Genomic DNA, 7,377 nt, shown 5'->3' on the forward strand with positions numbered 1-7,377 from the left:
TATATTTATATATATATATGTCATACTTTTTATTGTTTCACATTTTCTATTTAGCCGAGGAAATGGATCAAGCTGACCGAGAACTTCGAAAAACCATTAAAAAACTGTGGCCACTACAAGCTAAGAAACTGCTGGATAGAATAATACCACCTGAAGATGGTACTTAGTATGAGATTTATATAGAATTTATATAGTTGACTTATGGTATAAAATAACATAAACTGATGTTCAGTATTCAATATAAATTAGTTTGGATATACTATATCACTGAATATCTGAATTAACGTGTTGAATTATTTATGTCTTGTTAAAATGAGATTGTTTGGTTATTCTGTCACGTTGTTAGATTCAAATATTTATACCATAAAATCAGAAAATCAGAATAATAATTTTAAATTTCTCCAACAGAACTTCGCGAGGGGTCGCTCACTGTTGGTAAGATTTATGCGTCTCTTTTGATACTTGAAAACTGGAAGTCCTCACGGTTCGGTCAGATCCCTACTGCAGACAGCTTGGCAGTAAGTATGTGTGCTGTGTTATAAGAGTAAAAATATAAAACTTGTAATTAATAGTTTTACTGAAAGTCTCCCGTATCCAGAAAAAAAATTAAACCTTTGAAGTTCTAATAATACTGTTTGTGATAAATTCTGCTTTATGCAAATGTAAAATCACAAATACCGTAAATGGTAAGTAGGTGTAACGGTAATCAGTCTGACATACGCAGTATGTTATTAGACTAATTCGTTTCCATTATGTTTTTAACAGAACTTGTACGTTTTGTCAGTAGTTTACCAGTTTTCTTCTTCATCCGAGTGCCTAAATAAAATTGCTAAATAAAGCTCTAATGAACAAACTCTCGTCATTTAAGAAGTGGTGTTAATAATAAATGAATTCTTCTAATGCATAGTTTTACTTTATCTACAATTAAGTGTCTTACGAAACCCAGTTTCACAACGTAAATAATGCTAATTTTACAAATTGTCGCAGAAAACCTCGTGTGTTGTTAGGCTTAAAGTTTAAGATGTACTCACTTCGTTTGTATTTACGGTGGTGGAATTCTACACCAGTTAGCTAGGTACGAGTGGTAGAGATCTTGTTTTTATAAGTCGAACGTCGAAAGCTAACGAAGCTTTGAACACCAACCAATAAGCCTAATTAACATTTGTGGTTACAAATCACGTTAGATGCTTGGACAAGCTAAGAAGAAACGTGGCGAAAACATCTACAGTCTAGCGTGATTGTTATCATAAACGTTGTGCAGTCTAGCGTGATTGTTATCACAAACGTTGTGCAGTCTAGCGTGATTGTTATCACAAACGTTGTGACTGAAGGTTCTTATTACCTCTTTATTGAATGAAACTTTCTTTACCCGCACTATTATTACTTAAATGTTGGCTATTAAAAAAACAATACTTGAAAGCTAAACGGGATACAACATGGAATATTTTAAAGCTGAATCAACCGGCTTTTATTTGTGTACTAAAGAACATACTTCTACAGAATAAAAATCCTCCATGTGAAGATTATACTAAATTGTAACGCCGAAGCTATCTTTCTTTCAAATCGGTACATTCCGACATGGTCCTAGCATGGTCTAATGGTTAGGGCGCTCGACTCGCAATCTGCGGTCGCAAATTAGAATCCCATCACCGAGCATGCTCGCCCTTTCAGCCGTGGGAGCGTTGTAAAACGACGTTCAATCCCATTTTTCATTAGTAAAGAGTAGGCCAAGAATTGGTGGTGAGTAATTTTGACTAGTTGCCTTCTCTTTAGTATATCACTTTTAAACTTAGGGACGGCCAGCGCAAATAGTCCTCGTGTAGTTTGAGATCTGTGAGCCGTTGTCTCTTCTTTTATAGCTAAGACTCTTGTCTTCTTTGCATACATACTGCAATCTAAAGTACAATGTCATTTTATGAAGTGGAACAACTTTATCTATGGGGTTTTGAGTCCCTTTTAATTCACCACACAGTAACCTAAATTACTTTAAGTACGCAAATAACGTTATGACATTTTGCCTAATTTATTACTCGATATTATACAACTGTTTAATGTCACAGATTTGTTTTTCAGTTTTATCTTTTGTGGAAATAAAATACATCTTTAAGAAATATACATATATATATTAACGTGATATATTGTTTTAAAAATGAACAATTCAAAGTCTTTGCTAACTCTTCGTGAGTCTTAAATTTGTTCTTGTTCACGTCATTTTTTCCTCTAAACTACGTACTATGCTACGTTTTGAAAATCGTTATTTAATTATTCAGTTTTTACGGAAAGCTTAAGATTTTGGCTATTTTACTGATGCTCAACAAACTAAACAAAGGTTGGAATATACACTGTGTAATTGGTGTCACGAGGATGTGCAGCAGCTAAACGTGAATATGTATCTTCTGAAAGCATGTCAATTGCTTTTTTGTAGTTTTGAAGAATGATCTGTTTTACACATATTTCAAGTTAAAATACACCAAGTTCTAGAAAACTCTTAATATTCACTATTCAGATGTAATTTTTTCATTGTAAAGAAAACGTTTTGTTTTAAATTTATATTAATCTCTCTTAAAATGGAAGGATGTTATGTAGTACTATAATTTAATGAACAATGATTCATAATAAAGGGACATAAATTGTCAGTTAATTTGTTAATTATTATCTATTACATCTTTTAATTATTTGTTTAGATCATAATATATATATCAGTGCCTGCAGAACACAATATTAGTCACTAGAGTGTGTTTTAGATATATAGTACAAATAATCTTTGTATCTACACGCTTGATGTAGTGTTGTAAAAACTATAGCTGTGTATAACGTGCTTGGTAGTTTCATTTTGTATCTGTTTGTCTCTGTTTTCAGGAAGACATCCCTCCCTCTCCTTCTGCAGATGGAGCGGTAGTGTAGACACTCTTTCCTCTAGTTCTTTTACTGTTTGCATGTTTTTACTCTTTTTAAACACGTATAGAGTAGGCTAGAAACGTAGAATTTTCTCCAGCCTCGCCTTCTCGTAACCCTTAGTATATTATTAATGTCGTGTAGATATCTTTATATTTTTATTTGTGTGCATTCTAAATAAGTGAAAGAATATACGATTTTTTTTCTCTTTCACAGCTAACATCAAGTTGATCTTAAGTATTTTCTCTTACAATGTTCTTCGTAGATTCTCAAAGAACATTCCTACAAGTCATGTTTTAAGTAAACATTTAGTTTTCCAATTCTATTCAACATTACCCAATAAAAAACGCATTATGTTCATATTTATTTTGAATGTTTTGAAATGCAAATAACATTTACTTCTAAAAGTTTCAAGTTCTATCACAAAAAGGCTTAACAACATATTAAAATCATAACGACTGCATATGTATCTATATAACTTCTTATTCCCCGGATTCCATGTATAAATGGAAAGGATGAGCCGTTGAAGCTTGTAAATGCATTCTCTGTTGTTGACTGCGCTAATATCATGGGAATCTGGATTTTGGAGCTGGCGAGATGAGTTCGAATCCGTGAAATGCCACAAGACATTCCTTGCACTTTAAGCTGTGGGTGCATTATAAGAGTAGCAATCAATCCCTTAGGATGGATAGTGGGTGGTAATGTGCTACTGACTGGCTGCCTTCCATGTGGTCATTAGCTCAAAATTAGGGAGACGGCGGCAGATCAGCTTAGTAGCCTTGTCATAAATTCCAAATACAAATACTAATATCACGAAAGGTGGGCTTCGGGTATTTGAAGTAAAGTAAGAAAATATAGTTTCTTTTTTGAGAGTTAATCGTGATGACAACCAAGTATGAGTGTAAAAAGTTTATTATCTCCTGCGCCAAAGATCCTCAAAATTTTCCCGCTTCTTCTTAAAAGGTACAGAGTATTGTAAGAACGTATTACCGCCAGACTCTGCGTGCTGTTTCTAGCTAATTCTTTGAATATCCTAGCACTGTTTGTTGATTGAATTATTGGACAATTCGTTTATGTTTCTATATGGCAACATATTTGGAATAAGTACTGATAAAATAAACATGATGACCGCATTTTTGGTTCATAACATAGACCAGGAGTCGGCAACCCGTGACTCTTTAACTCTCTTGCTGTTCAATTATTGAGATAGAGGTTACATGCATTGCGGTCCTCGGTGTCTTGCGTTTTTACAAAAGTTTCATATTATTTGGGTTGCCGACCCCTGACATAGACTGTCTTTTACTAGAATTTTTGCACTGTTCGTAAATTTTACAGTTTCCGGTTTCATGTAGGTCTTAACTGAAGTTTCAAGGTTAACTGAGAGAACTGCTATTGAAGTAATTGAGCCTCTTTCAAGTTCTTGAAACATTTAGTTTAACTATTACTAGTTAGTTTAAAAATAATTAGCTGCCGTGCAACGTTGCCTTTTTAAGGGCCTCCAGTGGCACAGCGGTATGTCTACGGACTTGCAACACTACAAACCGGGTTTCGATACCCGTGGTGGGCAGAGCACCGATAGCCCATTGTGTAGCTTTGTGCTTAATTCCAAACAAACAAGCTTTTTTAAGGCACATATTTTTCTTCAAGTGACTTTCAGTTATTCCCGTTATGTGACGTAACTTCAGATTGAACTTCCGCTGTGACGTCAGACTGAACTACGGCTGCTACGCTAGGGTATATTCTTTTATACAAAGTGTGTCAACTTGTGATTGAAATAGCTGTAATGAGGAAGAAATCGAGTTTTTTTTTTTTTTGCACTGCATGATAAGATTTCATAATCAAGATTATATTGCATGGAAGAAGAATATTTATGGTTTTCTGCATGAATATGTATGTATTTCATAACTTAATGAAAATCCATAACTCATTTATTGTTTAGACTTGTAAGTTTCGTAGCAAGTATACTGAAGTTTAATCGCACTTTAAAGGAGAGATTTTCAAATGCTAATACAGTGGCGTTTCACCGCAGCTGTGAGCCGTGCTACCACGGGCGACATGTTTAAAGTCTACATATTCTGTCCATGGCGAATATCCGATCATTCCGATTGTGAGGCTATAATGATATATATTTAAAAGAAAAAAATTCCGATAGGAAATATTTATTTAGTGAAATTCTTTAAAAAAATATAGAGCTAGAGGGCGAAACTTTTGAAGGAAGAGGTTTTCAATTTTATTCACGGAAGAGAAAAAACGTTATACAACAGGGTTTTTAAGACAACCGTGAGCGTCGGAGCCATACCATCAAGCTCACAAGACTTTACTTGTAAATTAAGCCAAACAGAATCCTCTGACACAAGAAACCAGAGCTTTAAAGTTGGACAATCTCTTGATACTAAAAAAAAAAAAAAATGATTAGAGGATGTTGATGAAGGCTTCCATTCACATCTAGAAGTTACGGATGTTTTTGTTAGAAAAAAAATGGTCGAATAAACTACAATTACAGCAATCTTGTTCGACCACAAGCCTATCAAGTCCTCCGGTACAACTCCAATGGACTTTTCTGCTTTTGATTTACTTAAACATCGTCTTGGAAGCTGACGTTCATGTTCAGTTGAGGGGCTGTGAAACGATTTGTTACATTATGTGGTTTAAAACTGATTATGCCGTTCGTTCTTTGCAGAAACTTATTACAGCAGACATTGGATCGTCCGTCAGTAGTGCGGAATTATGATACATGATGGCCGATAGAGGGCAGCACGAAACCTGAAACGTGGTTCTTATAAAGTGCGATTAACCTTCTGTTTAAATATTTTATATTTAAGTATAAGTACGATGTTGAATTATTTACTAATATTGCAAAAGAGGTTCATATTCATCGTTAATTGAAGCGGAAAATCCTCAGTTGTTACTGTCAGTTTGAGTTGCTAATCTCCTATTAAAAACTGAATGACTTAAGAGATAATATCATCGTAATGAAATAGTTAACAAACACGTTATAAATGCAATGAAATATATAATTTTCATAGCATTTTTATAGTTAATTAGAGGTTGTTAAAAATAGGAAATATTTCCTAAATATAATAAAATATTTTTCATTTTAGTACTTTATAGTGTAGGAAATTTAAGATTACAGACATCGGTAATTTACTTATCGTCTTCATAAACGTAGCAACTAAATTGTATACCCAACAGTCTTTCTTTTTTGTCTTTGAATTATATTGGGGTTGGTTTCCTATAGCGCCCGTCACTTTTACGGCGTTTGATGGGCGCCGTACGTAATTCAAATTCACGGGCCCCAAGCCACGAAGATTTGCATGGTAACGAACATCATGATGATGCCGAAAAACACCTGACGCGTTCTCGCCAGAGTTCCTTTCAACATTCTAATCTAAGGTATGAGTGATCATTTCTATCGAGTTGAATTTTAGCTAATATACGTAAAGGGAATGCAAGTTTAATTTGTTTCGGAGTTTGACTTTTGGTGCATGATAAGAGGGTGGAAAGAACTTAAATAATTATATATTTGAAATTCCTAAAACGTAACATAAGCTGACAAAACTTTAAATGAAATCATGATCAAACATGGAATACCGTCCTTTAAGATCACGGTGCTGCTCTTGTAAACATCTGGTTCATGTTAGTTTGGAAATAGTAAAAAATAAAGTGTGTGTAGATTGGTTTGTTATTCAAATTCAGAAGAAGAAAAAATATTCATTCAAGACTGAACCTGAATTATCGAGGTTCGATTGTTGTTTCCAAAACACATATTTTATGGTGTTTTAATTGTCTTTTACTTCCCCAATGAACTTATACAGGATTTGAGAGATATGTATTAGGCCGTCAAGAAATTAATGTCGCTTTTTTTAGATGAAAAAACCCGAACAACTTGTATATCAAAACAAAACATTTATTAAATGAAATAGTCTCCATTCTCATCGATGATACTTTTCCATCTTACAGTCAGGTTGTTAATGCCCTGATTAAAGAAAGCACTTGGCTTTGAAGAAAAAAACATGCCGATGTCCTCTTTAACACCTTCCACATTTGCATACGTTTTTCCATTAAGATGGTGTTGCAGCGTACGAAAAAGATGGTAATCTGATGGTGCCACATCTGGAGAATATGATGGGTGGGGGAGAACTTCCCAGCCCAACTCCATAATCTTGTGTTGCATCAAACGTGGCACATGTGGACATGCATTGTCATGGAGAAAAATAACACGTTTCTGATTGACGAGTGAAGGGCATTTCTGATGAAGAGCTTGATTTAAACGTTCCAGTTGTTAACTATAGATCTCTGCATTGACAGTTTGCTGTGGATTGAGAAGTTCAAAATGAATTACTCCTTTGATGTCTCACTAAATGCAAAGCATCACTTTTCTGCGGATGGAGTCCAGTTTGGGGGTCGTAAGTTTTTTTTTTTTTTTTTGTCTAGGACTGAGCATTGGTTTTAGCGTTTGATATCCGCATAGAGAATCCATTT

The 7,377-nt window shown here is 34.4% G+C and overlaps 1 pseudogene; it reads left to right on the forward strand.

Moving 5' to 3' along the window:
- LOC106465771 overlaps nt 1-7,377 on the forward strand; it is a 63,698-nt pseudogene that overhangs the window by 28,256 nt on the left and 28,065 nt on the right.

Source organism: Limulus polyphemus, unplaced genomic scaffold (genome assembly GCF_000517525.1).
Source record: "Limulus polyphemus unplaced genomic scaffold, Limulus_polyphemus-2.1.2 Scaffold2047, whole genome shotgun sequence".
Classification (NCBI taxonomy): Eukaryota; Metazoa; Arthropoda; class Merostomata; order Xiphosura; family Limulidae; genus Limulus; species Limulus polyphemus.